Below are 20544 nucleotides of genomic sequence, written 5' to 3' on the forward strand. Positions count from 1 at the left end.
TCGCGGCCATGAAGCAGGGACAAAACGAATCGACGATGGCATTTAACGCTCGTCTCATGGCAAAGGTGCGCTTATGTAGGTATAGTGAGGCAGACCAATACCAGTTTGTTAGATCTCAACTTCTAAAAGGAATGGCTAACCGAGAGCTTGCAAAGGCAGCCGGAACATGTGGTCATGATACCTCATTAATCGTGCAGTCAGCTACAAGAAGTGAAGCCCTAGATGCCGAGGTAAAGGCATGCTCTTCGAGTGCAGAGGTCCAGGCAGTCACCAACTTTACAAGCCCCAGAACTTCTAAACGTTACCACAATGAGCCAGATGGAGGCAGATATAATTCCCGAACCGACAGGATGGACAGAGGCCCACCAAGAAAACGAGTGGAGCTTGGAGCACGTACATTGGCTAAATGGAGCCGATGTTCACGCTGTGATCGACAGGCGCATCACGGAGCACCTTGTCCAGCAATCGACAAAGACTGCCGCAAATGTGGCCGGATGGGCCATTTCGCCGCGGTTTGTCGCAAGAAGTAAGTGAACCGAGCAGACCGACGAAGCCCACGGAAAACAACAGAGGAAGATGAGCAGGTATGATTTCACTTCTATTTTTTTTAATAAACAAATACAAAAGAAAATAAGAAAAAATAAACAAAAGAAGAAAGCTTTTTGTGAAACTCTTTCTGTCCTGGTAATAGCGGTAAGCTTGAATCTAGTTGGTACCGCCACACGGTACTATCTTTGATTTTAGGCCTGAGTTTAGTCCGGCCTAAGACGTTAGTACCTGTCATTGCAGAAATGGCTGCATCCTGAAGCCAAATGAAAACAGTGTAAAAGGCCGCCATGTTCCTCTTGCATGCATCTCAATAATTTGAATCAACTTTTCGAACTTTATGTGCAATATTATGGCCCATGTTGCACACAAACCATATGAGGGCAAGTAAGCAAGCTTTATCCCGTACGAAAAACAGGTGTAATCGAATTTTAAATGCATTTTTTTAAATATTCTTTGTCGTCCTATATCTAGAAGGTGCTACACGCTAATTTCAAAACACCACATCGAAGAGTTATATTGCAGGTTAGCAGAAGTCGAATCATATTGAAACAAACTGTCGAACGAAATTTTATAATTGGATTCAGAGATGAAAATTGTTTTCGTTCGTTAGTTTACCTATGGCTATCAAAATGAGTGAAGTTTAATTTGCTCACAATTTTTTAGTTATTTTTACATGAGGAAAAGAATATATAATCACAATTTGTTCCCTTTTCTAGTTGTATCTTCTCACAATTAGCAAGTGGAAGTTTATTTATATTTTTACTGTTTTTGAAAGAGTTCAAAACTAAGATTGAATAAAAAATTGTAAATGAAGCCATATAGCCTAAGTAACACTTTTAAATATGACGGCAAAAAATGTTACAAATATTCTCAATTTGATCGATATTTAAATGTTATCGGAGCTTGCTTGAATTGTTTCGTAATTTATAATTTTCTAGCATATCTTGAACGATTTACATTTCCGCTGCAGTACAAATTTTCGTTTAATTCTTTATGATAGAACAAATATGCACAGGGTATGAAAGAGTTGTGAAAGCTGAGACTAGACAGATGCGTTGGCAAAATGACGCAAAAAGTTGAATACGGAAAAATCGCTTAAATCGTGTCGGAACTTAAGGGGGGTTGTGTAAGATATTATCGGCAAAAAATTGGATAATTTAATTTTTTTTCGATGCAAAGATTCTTTGTCTTTTCAGTCAGGCGCCACATCGAAATCTTGTTTAGCGGTATACACCATAACTCAAAATCTACTGGACAAACGTTGAGACATTTGCACAGTTGTTTTTCGCAGCATTTCACAAGTAATTAAGGGAGCTTTTATTTTTTGGTCGATTTTCGATTTTTTCGTAGTACTTTGAAACCAAAGTCCGATTATTGCTAAAACAACGATTAACATGTTATTGTAAAATAAAAATATTTAGCAGTTTGCAAAAAGCTCTTGTAGTTGCCTGGGCAATGATGTGAAGAAGAAGAATTGTGCAAAATTCAGAACTATTGGTCCAAGAAATGTTGTCTGCATCCAGTATCAGGTTCAATTTGTAAATTTATAATTGTCAATTCATTATCAGACAGATGACAGACTATAGGAAGTAACTAATTATAATTTTTATTAATTAAAATTACTGGACTTTTGGTATTTCAGGCATGATTGGATAATCGTGCTGATAATTTGAATTGCTTCATTTTCAGCAAAGTAGGTCTGCCAAATTCTATATGCATGGTTAGTAGACTAGTTGGGTAGGATGGTATAATAAGCCCCACCAGGCTAAAATTTCAGATTTCCATTCCATGGACGACATAATTATCTGAAGCAAATAAATAATTTTTATGGTATTTTTCATGTGTTGCAGAGCAGCAACTGATACAAACTTTTCAAAAGATATAAGCTTCCACTCTTTTTCTATAAGCATTTGATTTAATTTGGAACAGTCAGATTTGGCTGAACTGACAAACTAATAAGTGTAATGTTAGAGAAGCTTTTCAAGCCCTTGGAGTGGCTAGCGCCTAACAACACAACTCTATAACGTTCTCGACAGTATGCACCATTATTAGCAAAATAACGTTTTAGTCAATTCTGGATCTTAAATAATAATTTTTTTAAGCGGTTACTCTACTGTAGAATTTTAAAACAATCGATTTTTTATTTATTAGTCTAAAATGTGCTTTAGGATGTAAAAATAATATCCCAAAACATGGAGAACGAAAACAATTCAAAAATATAATTTTCAATTTTGCCGCAACGTTTCTTATGTATAACCCATGTGTACTGCAAACTTTAACCGCGTTTTTTTCTCGAAACCACTGGCCGGAAATGTAACTCGAGCAAATGATTTTTGGTCGCTTTGAAATTTTCACAGCATATTCAAAATTGATTTTTCTAGTCACGTACGTAGGATTAATTTTTTTTGCTTTGCCTTTTTATTGATTAACGATTTTTTGTAGATTTTATGACATTCTCTACGGTTTTTCACTCAAAACTGCGCTATTTCGCTTAAAATCAAAATATCGAAAAAATCCTACGTACATCGCTATTGACATAAGGAATCGGAAAAACTTTAGTTTTTGGCGCTAGGTCAAAAATCACGAGAGATAGATTTCCGACCGTGGACTCCTTCCAAAAAAACGCGCATGAGGTGAAAATGCTGCAGAGCCGCCATCTTGTGATGAAATTGCTCGAAAAAATTATTTTATTTGATACAATACTTATGTTATAAATTCCATTCAACAAGATGTCGATTCATTATTATATTGAGCAATAAAAAAATTCTCGAAATAATCAGACTCTTAAATGGAATAAACAGTGAATTTTCTATTAACTTTATTGAACAGTTTTTTAACATAGCCGTGTATTGCTGATCAGAGCGCAGCAATGCAAATGGCAGCATCATGTTACCGGAAGAAGACAAAAATATGCAAACATTTGTCATGCTTCTCTTGCATACATTTCGTTATTTCGCAATAAAGATAGCAATAAATAAGCCAGTTTATCAGGTAGGAAAGACAAGGACTGTCTAATAAAAAAAACCAATTAATGCGTAGAAAACCACGCATTTTCAATAAAAGTGGAATAACCCATTAAGTGGGTAAAGATTTCGTATCCTTAAATGAATACAGCTCTTGTACGTCAACCTGGGTATGTTTTACCCTTTATTTTTCGCAGAACAGTTACAACAAAAAATATCCATTCATGAAAATCGCGCCAGAATGAAAAATACTGTCAATAGAATTATTTCTGAATAAAAAAAACACATAAAATAACATTCATTTCACATTATTGTCTCCTTAACTACTTAACAAAATAAAACCGCCAACTGGATATATTTTTAATGGCTGGATCTTTTGGCTGCTCTAAAAATGCCAAACGCATATTTGCAACATCCTCAGTAGTTTAAACAGCCGTTTTTTATGAGCATTGCCGAAATGTTCCGTTTCCGCCACGTACTCAGATGAAGGCCGGTAATTTGCAGCTTCCGCTACGAACCTTAGTTTGCAGGTTAACTCGCTTAAAATAATTCTTAATGACTCATTATTAAGATCAGTATATCCATTGACATTATCTCATCGAGTAGTTGTGAAATGAATAAAAAGCACCAATTGTTATAAGCAATGAAATACCCATTTTTTGACAACTCGAATAACTTCCGAAAATGGGCAATTTGAATACATAAAATGGGTAAAGTTTTTTACCGTGTTTATCTACCCGCATTTTTTTATTTCCTCGTTCTTTCTTTCTCTCTACACGCTTGATTCCAATTGCACATCAAAGGGTTACAGTAGAGCACGTTTGGATAAATTGAGATCTGTTCAATCAATTCAGATCAAAGTTGTTTTTGTGAATTAGAAACAGAACTACAATAAGAATTGTTTTGATTCTTTTATTTTTGCTTATCGCTAAGAGAATAAGCAGGACCATTTGATTCGTTAATATAAATCGATAACATATTTTCACGAATGATTGCCCATATTTCTATTGTATCACACATCAAAGAAAGTAAATAACGGAAGAAAATTATTGTTTCTAGGGGATAGATCCAAACAAATGACAATTGGATATAGATCGTAAAATGCAATATTTTATGAATTTACTTACACTGGTCGTTAGCAAATTGAATCAGAATGTTAACAGCTTAGAAATTAGCTCCACAAATACCCTAAGCTAAGAGTAAATAATTGATTTTAAATAGGTGCTATGTTCCAATAAGAATAAAATCACATAAAACTTCTGAATACAAAATGTTTTGAAATTTATTGTGAACACAACGGTGATCAATATATTTATTTCGATTTTTGGCATAAATCGTTCCAATTTGCATGGATGCATTATAGAAATATATCTATATTCGTCTGCCACAGTGCAAAAAAAATTGAATATAACGCTCGTGAATATAAATGATCATTCTGTCAAAGTTTAATTTTCTGTTTGATCTTTGTTTACTTTTTATTTAAACCTCGCTGAAAAACGTGTGTAATTTTAATTCGCAGACCTTCGTTGATAATCTTTATTCCAAATTTGTGAAAATTCACTTGAAACGAAAATTAATGTTCTCCCCTACGCCGATAGGTATCATGTTCAAATGGAATGACACTCACAGTTCAAATTCAAATTGAAATATTTTAACCAATTTTTTAATCAAAGTATGAAATCTCGACAAACATATAATTCCGGCTTAAAAGCCAACTATCAAAATTCTCTTTGAAAGGGAATTCCGGACAAACCGTTACTCGCCAATCACAGATGTTGGCAGTAAACAAAAGAGAAAAATTTTCTCTTCCATTAACTGCTATGAACTGTGTTTATCCAGCGACGGTTTGTCCGGAATTTCCTTTCAAAGAGAATTTTGACAGTTGGGTTTTAACCAGTAATCATATTTTTGTCGAGAAATAACTATCATGGCACCAATTACAACCGATGGTTTAGCCACTCTAACTCGACGAGCGCCTATTCAAACTGAATAAAAACATGCATATGTATATCAATTTATTTTCTTTTGTGCATATTATGTCACTACAAAGTACTGCACATCATCGGCCAACCTTCAACTATCCAACACGTTAAAGTTCTATGTTCAGAAACATATCGGCAACAAGTTGACAAAATTGTTCTCAAACCCTATGGAACGAGATATTTGACGAAGAAAAGCTATTTTACTGCAAGAAAATATCGGAATGAATTTACTCATTTTCTTTAACTTGAATTTGTTGTTTTTTTAGCATTGACGTGTAACGCAGATCAGAACGCAGCCATATAAATGACAGCATCGTTTGATTAAAGCTTGCCAAATATTTTAGGCCGGTTTAAAAGTTAGTCCGGTTTAAAAACAGTTAGTACGGCTTTGTGCTTACGGCTATAAGTGAATTTTAAGGTGAAGCTTTCCCCAGGACACGGTGTTTCGCCGAAAACACCAACTTTCAATGCATTGTCTCAAATTACTCAAGAACGAGAAAAATTCGGGAAAACCCCCTCGTCTGATTGTTCACAAGTTTGTTATGAACAGATCTGAGAAAAAAATTTCACGAAAAACGGTTCAGGAAAAAAGTTGTGGTGCGAGTTTGCCATTCCGTCCCTATATTTACATCCCATGGAATTTTCAGCAGTAAGCCGGCTGAAAAAAGGGATATGGCAATTGAAATAAAACAATAAACTACTTTCGAATTGCAAAAAAAAAATTTTTTTTTGGTTTTACTAGAAGTGTGGAAATAAATTATGTCATAATAATTGACATAGTTTCGGAATTTTCCCGAATGGTGGCGCTACCGATCAATGAATAAAAGACAGTAAAATCACTGTGGCTTAGTAGCTGAATACGATAGAACTTTAGAATGTTCTACAAAATTTCAGGATCCGTAAATATCTTCATTCAGATGATATGATTGTTTCGGAATTACTCCGATTGGCGGCGCTAGAGAGCAAAAGTGTGCGTCATCAGATCATATTTTCTGTGTATCTCAGCAAGCAAGAGGAGTAATGCTTTGAAATGTTCAACAAAGTTGTGAGTTGAGGGCAGACCATCTCTTGGGCCTTGAATATGTTTTAGAATTTCCCCGACGGGCGGCGCTAGCGTGCGAAAATCGACGTTTTGAGATGGTATTTTCTCTATATCTTGGAAACTTGGAGGAATAATGCTTTAAGGTGTTCAACAAAGTTGTAAGTCGAGTACAGGCCTTCTCTTAGATCATGAATATGTTTAAGAATTTCACCGATTGGCGGTGCCAGCGCGCAAAAATCAAAGTTATGAGATGGTATTTTCTCTCTATCTTGGAAAGTCGGAGGAATAATGGATAGAGGTATTTAACAAAGTTATAAATCGAGTGCATGCCTTCTCTTGGGTCAAGAACATGTTTAAGAATTTCTCCGATTGGCGGCGCTAGTGTGCAAAAAACAACGTTATGAGATGGAATTTTCTCTGTATCTACGAAGATGGGAGGGAAAATGCTTTGAGGTGTTCAACAAAGTTGTAAGTCGAGGGCAGGTCTTCTCTTGGATCTGTTTAACAATTTCTCCGATTGGCGGCGCTAGTGTGCAAAAAACAACGTTATGAGATGGAATTTTCTCTGTATCTACGAAGATGGGAGGGAAAATGCTTTGAGGTGTTCAACAAAGTTGTAAGTCGAGGGCAGGTCTTCTCTTGGGTCAAGAACATGTTTAAGAATTTCTCCGATTGGCGGCGCTAGTGTGCAAAAAACAACGTTATGAGATGGAATTTTCTCTGTATCTACGAAGATGGGAGGGAAAATGCTTTGAGGTGTTCAACAAAGTTGTAAGTCGAGGGCAGGTCTTCTCTTGGGTCAAAAACATGTTTAAGAATTTCTCCGATTGGCGGCGCTAGTGTGCAAAAAACAACGTTATGAGATTGGCGGCGCTAGTGTGCAAAAAACAACGTTATGAGATGGAATTTTCTCTGTATCTACGAAGATGGGAGGGAAAATGCTTTGAGGTGTTCAACAAAGTTGTAAGTCGAGGGCAGGTCTTCTCTTGGGTCAAAAACATGTTTAAGAATTTCTCCAATTGGCGGCGCTAGTGTGCAAAAAACAACATTATGAGATGGAATTTTCTCTGTATCTACGAAGATGGGAGGGAAAATGCTTTGAGGTGTTCAACAAAGTTGTAAGTCGAGGGCAGGTCTTCTCTTGGGTCAAAAACATGTTTAAGAGTTTCTCCGATTGGCGGCGCTAGTGTGCGAAAAACAACGTTATGAGATGGAATTTTCTCTGTATCTACGAAGATGGGAGGGAAAATGCTTTGAGGTGTTCAACAAAGTTGTAAGTCGAGGGCAGGTCTTCTCTTGGGTCAAAAACATGTTTAAGAATTTCTCCGATTGGCGGCGCTTGTGTACAAAAAACAACGTTATGAGATGGAATTTTCTCTGTATCTACGAAGATGGGAGGGAAAATGTTTTGAGGTGTTCAACAAAGTTGTAAGTCGAGGGCAGGTCTTCTCTTGGGTCAAGAACATGTTTAAGAATTTCTCCGATTGGCGGCGCTAGTGTACAAAAAACAACGTTATGAGATGGAATTTTCTCTGTATCTACGAAGATGCTTTGAGGTGTTCAACAAAGTTGTAAGTCGAGGGCAGGTCTTCTCTTGGGTCAAAAACATGTTTAAGAATTTCTCCAATTGGCGGCGCTAGTGTGCAAAAAACAACGTTATGAGATGGAATTTTCTCTGTATCTACGAAGATGGGAGGGAAAATGCTTTGAGGTGTTCAACAAAGTTGTAAGTCGAGGGCAGGTCTTCTCTTGGGTCAAAAACATGTTTAAGAATTTCTCCAATTGGCGGCGCTTGTGTACAAAAAACAACGTTATGAGATGGAATTTTCTCTGTATCTACGAAGATGGGAGGGAAAATGTTTTGAGGTGTTCAACAAAGTTGTAAGTCGAGGGCAGGTCTTCTCTTGGGTCAAGAACATGTTTAAGAATTTCTCCGATTGGCGGCGCTAGTGTGCAAAAAACAACGTTATGAGATGGAATTTTCTCTGTATCTACGAAGATGGGAGGGAAAATGCTTTGTGTTCAACAAAGTTGTAAGTCAAAGGTAGACCTTCATAAATTAATTTGTTTTCCAACTTTTCTGACTTGCGGCGCTACTCTTCAATTGTTACTGGTTTTTCTGTAAATGAGAGATGGGGTTTTGGGATAATTGTACCAGTATTTATTTTATTGTATGTATATTTCAAAAACATGGTTACAAGCTCATTTTTTCTTAAAAAAATTTAGTGAAAAACAATATAAAACCGCGAATCACTCGCGAACAGTATCCACTTAGTTTTCCGCCTTGCGAAAGAACAGCACAGAATAACAACTACTTTCCTACTACACCTGCTGATCTAGCTTCGACTAGCGTTTATTACTCGATACTTATACATTACTAGAGAATTCGTTATTGCGATATTTTGCTTGCTCGGTCGAGTGACTGGTTGTTATTTCTGGAACTACACGACGTTGTTATAATAATATAAATAAGAAATATTCGTTAGTTTATTTATATCTTTGTTTACTCACTTGTATTACTGGTAGGGCTTTTTAATTACGCACTAACATTTCAGTAGCCAAAACGTGTTTCATCAAATAACTTTCAAAACTGTCAAGCTTCATATGCAATGTAGTGCGAAAGTAGTTATTGTCATTTTCTACCACAACAGTAAGCTTGTCTTCCAAATTTTCGGAATTAACAAATATTACGTCGCACGCGTTGAGCTAATGGCTTCCTCAAGCACACATTTTTTTTTGGAATAACCTTTTCATTTTCTATTGTGAATGAAACATTTCCTCGATTCTTGCCAGCGTTTTCTAAAGATAGATACTTTCCAGGTCTGCATTTTTTTATAATGACAATTTTACTTTCTAATAGTGATACTCCTGGAAATGACAAACATTGTTACCATCTAAATTTTTGAAATCTCACATCAACACAAATTTCGTGTTTCTGAGCTGATTGTGTGATAGGTATATTTAGCAGAAAATTGTAATTCTTATTATATTATGTTTAGTGAAATTGGTTGCAAAAAGAACTTTTCATACGAATTAGTAATTTATTTGGAAGAAGTGCGATTTAGAAACAACCCTATAATCTAAAAACATGGAAAGAACAACACAAATTAAAAAAAAACAATCGAAATAACAAAATTTAGAATTTTTTTTTCTAAATTTTGTCACTGTTTCTAGTAATGTGCTTTGATTATGTTGAAACCATAGGCATAATTACACTAGACACAGTGGATAATCAGTGCATCTATGGGATTATTAGCGTAAATCGGGAATTTGGATGCATGCCATAAAAAACATATCCCACCGTAATTTTCTGATCATAGCAAAGGTTTTGGACATCCGCATACCTTCCTTGTGATTTACCAGGTGCCGATCATTCGTTAGCGGCAAACAATATATGAATTTCATGTTTTCGCCGACGATTTCTATGACGCGCTCTCGTAAAATTTTTACACTCTAACGAGTAGATGTAAGCCGTGTGGTTCGGCTTTGTTTTAGCAATTTTCGATTTGCTGACTGGGAAGACCAAAAACTGAAAATCGTCCATCACGGGATTCATAACGGGAATCTGTTAAATGACCTGTTGAGCTGTGTCTAATGTTGGTCCAGCGAAGGACAATCATTGGACAATTTGGAAGCATTTATTTCTTATGGGGTTGTATCGGGAATCCTGCAGTAAAAGTACCGGCATATTTAATATTTTGTATGAAGTTGTTCTTTACGAGATCTTTATCTGTAATTTCTTAAGCAGAAATCCACGATCGTATCAACAACAACACGAATAGTTATCCCTTATTATGTAGCATTTTCTGCTTCAATTTCGCTTTAAGCAAATACTGACATTTTTTACTGAATTTGTTTCCATTGCCGATATTTCATATATTTTTGCATACAAACATAAAAATTCTTTTGAGTAAACCAGAAGCATCCGAACAAATTTGTATTTGGAATGAGGGATCTGGAGCCAATTACCATTCGGTTGAGTGGTGTTTCGAAAAAAAGTCAATTGTTTTGACAATCTAGCTCTCATGTTTTCTTCAGTGAAACATGTATCTGAAGCTTTTTTTGTGAAAAATCTCATTCAAGAACAACGTTGCCATTTTTGTGGTCTGTATGGCAGAATAACAGTTTTGGCAATACCGTTTTATTACATAGCATTGAAACAAGTTGTGAATTCATAGTTTTGGTAAAATACGGTCAGTATACTAGCACACGAAGCTGACATCTTAGAGTATTCAGATTTGACAAAGTTACACTGCCTATGATCGCAAATCAGTCCCATAAATATAGAAAATCCCATAGAAAACGGGACAAATATACAATCATGAGCAGAAGTTTGAGACAAGCGTTTTGAAAAGCACAAATTTCGCTCGCCAATTCTTTTGCTCCAGAGCGAAAACTCAAAATTGCCATAATTTTGAATTTTTCCAAGTACAAAGTTCTCCATTTTTAGCCTGTGGTAAAATAAGATATTGCTCGACACATTCGAAAAGTGGTAATTATTTATTTATATATTTTAGCCTTTGGCTTCACTCAAGGCTTACTCTTTTTTTACAATGGAGAAGACCTTTACGTCCTAGCCCAGTACACGTGCTATTGGTAGGGTCCAATCTACCACACGGGGTGCACTGGGGGCGTGTCGGGCTCGAATGGTGACCAGCCATTAATACCGACTAAACTCCATTGGGCTCCGCCATCATTCCTCCCAGGAACTACCTCTCGGTATTACTTCTGGGGGGATGGCTGTACTAAATGTACTCATTCACTCTCACTCACGCGTTCATACGTCCTGTATGAGGCTTACTTGGGTGCTCTCTCAATCGCACTTTGATTCACTCTCAAACACTCCCACATGAGGCTGACTTTTGTGCTCAAATTTTTCGTTCCTTGCGAGGCTGACTTGTGTGCTCACCTTACTCATTCCTTGCTAGGCTTACTTTTGTGCTCGCCCCACCCATACCATGTGAGGCTGACTTGGGTGCTCACCCTATCACCTGATTCACTCTCAATCGTGCCACTCTATTGTACCTCTGTCACTTCCCCTGGCATCCCATGTGGGACATTTTTCGTAGGCCCCACTTCTGACATACCATGCGAGGCTGACTTGTGTGCTCACCTTTTTCATTTCTTGCTAGGCTTACTTTTGTGCTAGCCTCTACCATACCATGTGAGGCAGACTTTTGTGCTCACCCTTAACATGCCGTGTGAGACTGACTTGGATGCTCACCCTTTCACTCTTCTGCCACGCCATGAGGCATCGATAGCTAAGTCCCAACATACTACGCTACGACCCTCCCGTCTTGGCATGAGGCAGTCCACTTATACGCCTATACACTCACTCTTCTGTCTTGCTTCGGGGTGGCTGGGTTTACCCCTTACGCGGTTGCCAGTCGCTGCGCCAAACCTGCCTCGGCATGAACAGACCTTTCACTCCCTTTTTTTGCGCTTGGACTTTTTCGCTCCAGCTAACCAATCACTAGTTAGCCGTGCCCGTCGTCTGTTGCTCGGATCGCCAGATTACCTGTAGCCTACTGGCAATCTGGATGGTAGCAGCCGAGACTGCGTTCCACTTCTCCACCGATTGACACATCCGCTGAATAAGGGTATCAGGGGTTGTGTCCCAGCCACAGACGTCAAGCATTGCTCTTCTTTCGACGTCGAACCGATGACATACGAACAGTATGTGTTCGGCAGTTTCGTCTAAACCTGGGCAGTCCGGGCAGACTGGGACCTCCGCGTGCCCGAACCTGTGGAGGTACTGTCGGAAACAGCCATGGCCTGACAGGAATTGTGTCAGGTGGAAGTGAACTTCCCCATGGGGTCTTCCCACCCAGCTCGATATGCTAGGTATCAGCCGGTGGGTCCACCTACCTTTCGAGGAGTTGTCCCACTCACGCTGCCATCTGGCGACCGAGGTCACCCTGGTGCGCTCGCGGGCTCCCCTATTTCCACGTAGCTCAAAGCACTCCTCATCTTCCCGAATGACCAGGCCGACTGGCATCATGCTCGCTATCACGCAGGATGCATCGTGTGATACCGTGCGGTAGGCAGATATCACTCTGAGGCACATCACGCGGTAGGTGCTCTCCAGTTTCTGTAGGTAACTGGTTACCCTCAGTGCTCTTGACCATGACGGGCCGCCGTACCTGAGGATAGATACGGCAACGCCTGCCAGTAACCTACGTCTACTGGCGCACACCTTTGAGCTGTTGGACATCATTCTCGATAGAGCCGCAACAGCAGTCGACGCTCTCTTGCATGTATAGTCGACATGGCTGCCGAAGGTCAGCTTGTCGTCTATAATGACTCCGAGAGACTTCGGACTTCGCTGTGAAGTGATCGCGACTTCTCCCACATGGATAACTGCATGTTGTGCCGACTTGCGGTTGTTGACGATAACTACCTCCGTCTTATGATGAGCGAGCTCCAGGCCTCTCGCGCTCATCCATTCCTCCACCGTGCTGATCGCGTGTTCTGCGGTTAGTTCTACCTCTGGAATTGACTCCCCGTAGACCTCCAAGGTTACGTCGTCGGCAAAGCCGACGATCTTGACCCCAGAAGGGAACTTCAGTCTCAGAACCCCGTCATACATGAGGTTCCATAGCACCGGGCCTAGGATCGAGCCCTGCGGGACTCCGGCGGTAATCGGAACCCTTTCCTGACCGGCATCGGTCTCGTATAGCAGTACGCGGTTTTGGAAGTAACTTTCCAGGATCCGGTACAGACCCACCGGTAGGCTAAGCCGGTGTAACGAGAGCGCGATGGCATCCCAGCTTGCGCTGTTGAATGCGTTCTTCACGTCAAGTGTCACTAACGCACAGTATCGAATACCTCGCCTTTTCCGTTGGATCGCTATCTCGGCAGTATTTATCACTGAGTTGAGAGCGTCCACTGTGAACTTACCCTTCCGAAAGCCAAACTGGTTGCTTGACAGACCGTCCGTACGTTCCGCGTACGGGGTTAGCCTGTTGAGGATCCTCTCAAGCAGTTTGCCAGTCGTGTCGATCAGACAGATTGGTCTGTATGCCGATGGGTCGCCTGGCGGCTTCCCGGGCTTCGGCAACAGCACCAATTTCTGCCAAAGATAGAGGGGAAATATCATCTCATAACGTTGTTTTTTGCACACTAGCGCCGCCAATCGGAGAAATTCTTAAACATGTTCTTGACCCAAGAGAAGACCTGCCCTCGACTTACAACTTTGTTGAACACCTCAAAGCATTTTCCCTCCCATCTTCGTAGATACAGAGAAAATTCCATCTCATAACGTTGTTTTTTGTACACAAGCGCCGCCAATCGGAGAAATTCTTAAACATGTTTTTGACCCAAGAGAAGACCTGCCCTCGACTTACAACTTTGTTGAACACCTCAAAGCATTTTCCCTCCCATCTTCGTAGATACAGAGAAAATTCCATCTCATAACGTTGTTTTTTGCACACTAGCGCCGCCAATCGGAGAAATTCTTAAACATGTTTTTGACCCAAGAGAAGACCTGCCCTCGACTTACAACTTTGTTGAACACCTCAAAGCATTTTCCCTCCCATCTTCGTAGATACAGCGAAAATGCCATCTCATAACGTTGTTTTTCGCACACTAGCGCCGCCAATCGGAGAAACTCTTAAACATGTTTTTGACCCAAGAGAAGACCTGCCCTCGACTTACAACTTTGTTGAACACCTCAAAGCATTTTCCCTCCCATCTTCGTAGATACAGAGAAAATTCCATCTCATAACGTTGTTTTTTGCACACTAGCGCTGCCAATCGGAGAAATTCTTAAACATGTTTTTGACCCAAGAGAAGACCTGCCCTCGACTTACAACTTTGTTGAACACCTCAAAGCATTTTCCCTCCCATCTTCGTAGATACAGAGAAAATGCCATCTCATAACGTTGTTTTTGCACACTAGCGCCGCCAATCGGAGAAATTCTTAAACATGTTCTTGACCCAAGAGAAGACCTGCCCTCGACTTACAACTTTGTTGAACACCTCAAAGCATTTTCCCTCCCATCTTCGTAGATACAGAGAAAATGCCATCTCATAACGTTGTTTTTCGCACACTAGCGCCGCCAATCGGAGAAACTCTTAAACATGTTTTTGACCCAAGAGAAGACCTGCCCTCGACTTACAACTTTGTTGAACACCTCAAAGCATTTTCCCTCCCATCTTCGTAGATACAGAGAAAATTCCATCTCATAACGTTGTTTTTTGCACACTAGCGCTGCCAATCGGAGAAATTCTTAAACATGTTTTTGACCCAAGAGAAGACCTGCCCTCGACTTACAACTTTGTTGAACACCTCAAAGCATTTTCCCTCCCATCTTCGTAGATACAGAGAAAATGCCATCTCATAACGTTGTTTTTGCACACTAGCGCCGCCAATCGGAGAAATTCTTAAACATGTTCTTGACCCAAGAGAAGACCTGCCCTCGACTTACAACTTTGTTGAACACCTCAAAGCATTTTCCCTCCCATCTTCGTAGATACAGAGAAAATTCCATCTCATAACGTTGTTTTTTGCACACTAGCGCCGCCAATCGGAGAAATTCTTAAACATGTTTTTGACCCAAGAGAAGACCTGCCCTCGACTTACAACTTTGTTGAACACCTCAAAGCATTTTCCCTCCCATCTTCGTAGATACAGAGAAAATGCCATCTCATAACGTTGTTTTTCGCACACTAGCGCCGCCAATCGGAGAAATTCTTAAACATGTTTTTGACCCAAGAGAAGACCTGCCCTCGACTTAAAACTTTGTTGAACACCTCAAAGCATTTTCCCTGCCATCTTCGTAGATACAGAGAAAATTCCATCTCATAACGTTGTTTTTTGCACACTAGCGCCGCCAATCGGAGAAATTGTTAAACAGATCCAAGAGAAGACCTGCCCTCGACTTACAACTTTGTTGAACACCTCAAAGCATTTTCCCTCCCATCTTCGTAGATACAGAGAAAATTCCATCTCATAACGTTGCTTTTTGTACACAAGTGCCGCCAATCGGAGAAATTCTTAAACATGTTTTTGACCCAAGAGAAGACCTGCCCTCGACTTACAACTTTGTTGAACACCTCAAAGCATTTTCCCTCCCATCTTCGTAGATACAGAGAAAATTCCATCTCATAACGTTGTTTTTTGTACACTAGCGCCGCCAATCGGAGAAATTCTTAAACATGTTCTTGACCCAAGAGAAGACCTGCCCTCGACTTACAACTTTGTTGAACACCTCAAAACATTTTCCCTCCCATCTTCGTAGATACAGAGAAAATTCCATCTCATAACGTTGTTTTTTGTACACAAGCGCCGCCAATCGGAGAAATTCTTAAACATGTTTTTGACCCAAGAGAAGACCTGCCCTCGACTTACAACTTTGTTGAACACCTCAAAGCATTTTCCCTCCCATCTTCGTAGATACAGAGAAAATTCCATCTCATAACGTTGTTTTTCGCACACTAGCGCCGCCAATCGGAGAAACTCTTAAACATGTTTTTGACCCAAGAGAAGACCTGCCCTCGACTTACAACTTTGTTGAACACCTCAAAGCATTTTCCCTCCCATCTTCGTAGATACAGAGAAAATTCCATCTCATAATGTTGTTTTTTGCACACTAGCGCCGCCAATTGGAGAAATTCTTAAACATGTTTTTGACCCAAGAGAAGACCTGCCCTCGACTTACAACTTTGTTGAACACCTCAAAGCATTTTCCCTCCCATCTTCGTAGATACAGAGAAAATTCCATCTCATAACGTTGTTTTTTGCACACTAGCGCCGCCAATCTCATAACGTTGTTTTTTGCACACTAGCGCCGCCAATCGGAGAAATTCTTAAACATGTTTTTGACCCAAGAGAAGACCTGCCCTCGACTTACAACTTTGTTGAACACCTCAAAGCATTTTCCCTCCCATCTTCGTAGATACAGAGAAAATTCCATCTCATAACGTTGTTTTTTGCACACTAGCGCCGCCAATAGGAGAAATTCTTAAACATGTTCTTGACCCAAGAGAAGACCTGCCCTCGACTTACAACTTTGTTGAACACCTCAAAGCATTTTCCCTCCCATCTTCGTAGATACAGAGAAAATTCCATCTCATAACGTTGTTTTTTGCACACTAGCGCCGCCAATCGGAGAAATTGTTAAACAGATCCAAGAGAAGACCTGCCCTCGACTTACAACTTTGTTGAACACCTCAAAGCATTTTCCCTCCCATCTTCGTAGATACAGAGAAAATTCCATCTCATAACGTTGTTTTTTGCACACTAGCGCCGCCAATCGGAGAAATTCTTAAACATGTTCTTGACCCAAGAGAAGGCATGCACTCGATTTATAACTTTGTTGAATACCTCTATCCATTATTCCTCCGACTTTCCAAGATAGAGAGAAAATACCATCTCATAACTTTGATTTTTGCGCGCTGGCACCGCCAATCGGTGAAATTCTTAAACATATTCATGATCTAAGAGAAGGCCTGTACTCGACTTACAACTTTGTTGAACACCTTAAAGCATTATTCCTCCAAGTTTCCAAGATATAGAGAAAATACCATCTCAAAACGTCGATTTTCGCACGCTAGCGCCGCCCGTCGGGGAAATTCTAAAACATATTCAAGGCCCAAGAGATGGTCTGCCCTCAACTCACAACTTTGTTGAACATTTCAAAGCATTACTCCTCTTGCTTGCTGAGATACACAGAAAATATGATCTGATGACGCACACTTTTGCTCTCTAGCGCTGCCAATCGGAGTAATTCCGAAACAATCATATCATCTGAATGAAGATATTTACGGATCCTGAAATTTTGTAGAACATTCTAAAGTTCTATCGTATTCAGCTACTAAGCCACAGTGATTTTACTGTCTTTTATTCATTGATCGGTAGCGCCACCATTCGGGAAAATTCCGAAACTATGTCAATTATTATGACATAATTTATTTCCACACTTCTAGTAAAACCAAAAAAAAAATTTTTTTTTTGCAATTCGAAAGTAGTTTATTGTTTTATTTCAATTGCCATATCCCTTTTTTCAGCCGGCTTACTGCTGAAAATTCCATGGGATGTAAATATAGGGACGGAATGGCAAACTCGCACCACAACTTTTTTCCTGAACCGTTTTTCGTGAAATTTTTTTCTCAGATCTGTTCATAACAAACTTGTGAACAATCAAACGAGGGGGTTTTCCCGAATTTTTTCTCGTTCTTGAGTAATTTGAGACAATGCATTGAAAGTTGGTGTTTTCGGCGAAACACCGTGTCCTGGGGAAAGCTTCACCTTAAAACGGATTAAAGTGTTTATTACCATAACATATTACGCGAATCAAATAAAATACGAAGACAGAAATACGAACTTTTGTTGCTCAGAGACCTCGCCCACCCCTTCTTAAATTATTTAATGACTCTGAAGTAACACAAATTATTTGTCTCACTATCGTACTTTCTCCCAGAATGCTTACGCATTCTCCCTCATAGACGTACTCATCAGCTGCACCCTAAATTCTTCGAGCCCACTTGAGTTTCTTATCTACTCAGTAGCAGACGTGAACATAATTTGCGGGAAAGACTGGAAGCAACTACAAAATGACAGAAGAAATGGTCTGTTAATTATCAATAAAATTGAGGACCCAAAAACCCTGAACTTGCGGGCCTATGCTTCAGAATAGCCCATGCAGATCGAATGCACTTTCAAAGCGGAAGCTGCGGTGGCCGGTACAAACAACCCTGCGATTTTAGCTGAGTTCTTAGTAGTACCTTGCGGTCGTGAGTTCTGTTTCCTATGTTACTTGAACCCGTAACATAGGAAACAGAACTCGGATTTCAATGGAATTTAATAGCATACTGTAGATTTCATTTGAGACAATATTTGTGAACATGGAATCAGACATTTCTTAGAAGTATAAGTGAATTCAATTCAGGAACGCTACCACTTTCCCTACGCTTCCGGTTCCGCCGAAGATGTCCCAAGTGGGCAGTGTGGGTTTGATTGAGCATCAGTGAGCTGAAGCAGTAAATCCAAGCAATTCAGAACATATTTTATGAAGTTTTGCATCTTTTAGATAACATGTTGATTCCGATATTTTTAAGAATTTCATGCGTGGTCGCACTCTTCAGCCCGTCAGTCCGGAACTAGAAGTCGGAATTGAATGAAATGCAATAGCAGCTTACGGGAACGTTTTACCTTTCATTTGAGACTAAGCTTAATGAATCCGGTTTTACCATCTCCGAGTAATCGATGCGCCATTATTGGTCACATGCATACATATATACCAGGTGTATTAGCTTAAATCCGCTGTTAGCTTAAATCCGCTCATAGATGGCGTTACTGAGAATATCCATAGAAACGTCATACTTTTAATTTAATCATTGCACATCATAAGTGATTTTATATGACAACTTACATTTTCCCTTGCGTAATCAGGTCTAAGTTTGTGTCACAAAAAAGCATATGTGGGAAGCTCTAATTTTTTGCTTTAATTTGAAGAAATCGTTTGCCTAATCGCATCTAATGCTTGTGGAGACCTATAGTGACAATGCGTTATCGAAAAATAAAAAAAATTAAAAAAATAAGGAAAAATTAAAAAAAACTGTAACTGTCAACGTTCACTGCTACCACCAATAACTAATCAAATTCTTGCGCGAAAAAGGCCAGGTTTTAAACAAAGACATGAGAAGCACCCATTGCACTAGTCAAAAATGGTCCAAAACTACTTGGAAACACTTAACTGGGAGTTGCCACCTCCCCAGACCCTGACTCCAACGACACGACCTGAAACTCAATGAAATATTGTGAAGAAAAAGGGTCCGAGTCATTTACTGCCAGTTACCAGTATATTGAGTGACCCCTTGATTCGAACGAAAAAAATATTTCTTCAGCAACACTTCTTTTGTTTATTGATTTTCAGTTGCTGTATAGCAACCATGTTATTTGCACAATACCAGTCCAGTAACTAACTTGAAAAACAAATTTCATAAGAAACGGGCTCTAAACGGGTTATCGGCATCGTACGACCTTTCGTTGTCCTCTGTATGAGGAACCTGCAACGGTTGCTTTTGTCTGCCAGATTTCCAGTTTCAGAACACAAAAAAACAAATTTCAATCGTCTTTTATAATTCGAAGCAGTTTTTCACAAAATTCTCGATTTATTTATTCAAAAATCTGTTCTCCGTGATAACCAGAACTGCCATTGAATAAACTTGGGTCGCGTTAAACCGAGCTCCAGCAGCTCCGAAAGTGAGCATTCGAACGACGAAATTTGGGACGATACGCTCATCATTCGACGTACGACGAATCGTTAACAATGGTCAGAGAGGAGGTTGCCATGCGATTGGCCATGAAAACTAACAAAAAGGTACTGCGACCGAGAAAGGTTCCGTTGAAATGGGAAGCAAGCCGGTGTTCGAGATCGGCGATTACTGCCGAGCCGCCTACGACGATGGCGTAGATTATGAAGCCAAAATTTTGGCAATGTCAAAGGACGGCAGCACACTGCTTTGCTATGTGGGCTACAATAACGACCAGACTGTGGCGGCAGACAGCTTGGTGCCATCGTGAGGACGCAAGGCACGTCGCAAGCAGCGTGAGGATGCAGCAGAACTAGCCTTTGAAGAAGATCACCAACGGATGGAAGTTAGCGACGATGAGGAGAAGTTGACTAAGAAAGCTAGCAACATTAGGATTAACTACAGTCCTAGCTTCCGAATGCCTATGGCTGGATCAGCAGCGTCGGCGGCTGCTGGTTCCGGTGCTGGGATGGGAATGGGAGCCTCATTTGTGGTACCACCGCCACCGCCGATGCCACCGATGCTAGATAATGATGATGTCGAGTCGGAGAATCTTTCCGCTATGCTCATGTCTTGGTACATGAGCGGCTACTACACCGGTCTGTATCACGGGCAGAAGATGTCTCAGAAACGGGCCCGGCCGACCTAGAGTAGTGGCAGATAGTTGTTTTTAAGGTATTCTCATTGACTTACGTTATTTTTAGCAGGTAAGGTTTTTTTTCTCATCTGAACTGAATTTGAATTGAGCCTT

At 40.0% G+C, this 20544-nt stretch overlaps 1 protein-coding gene and 1 pseudogene across 12 annotated transcripts in view; one reads left to right on the forward strand and one right to left on the reverse strand.

Moving 5' to 3' along the window:
* LOC131683320 (PDF receptor) overlaps nt 1–20544 on the reverse strand; it is a 688155-nt gene that overhangs the window by 580678 nt on the left and 86933 nt on the right. The window lies entirely within an intron of this gene.
* LOC131680473 (survival motor neuron protein-like) lies at nt 310–20541 on the forward strand (annotated as a pseudogene).

The sequence above is a fragment of the Topomyia yanbarensis genome, chromosome 2 (genome assembly GCF_030247195.1).
Source record: "Topomyia yanbarensis strain Yona2022 chromosome 2, ASM3024719v1, whole genome shotgun sequence".
Classification (NCBI taxonomy): Eukaryota; Metazoa; Arthropoda; class Insecta; order Diptera; family Culicidae; genus Topomyia; species Topomyia yanbarensis.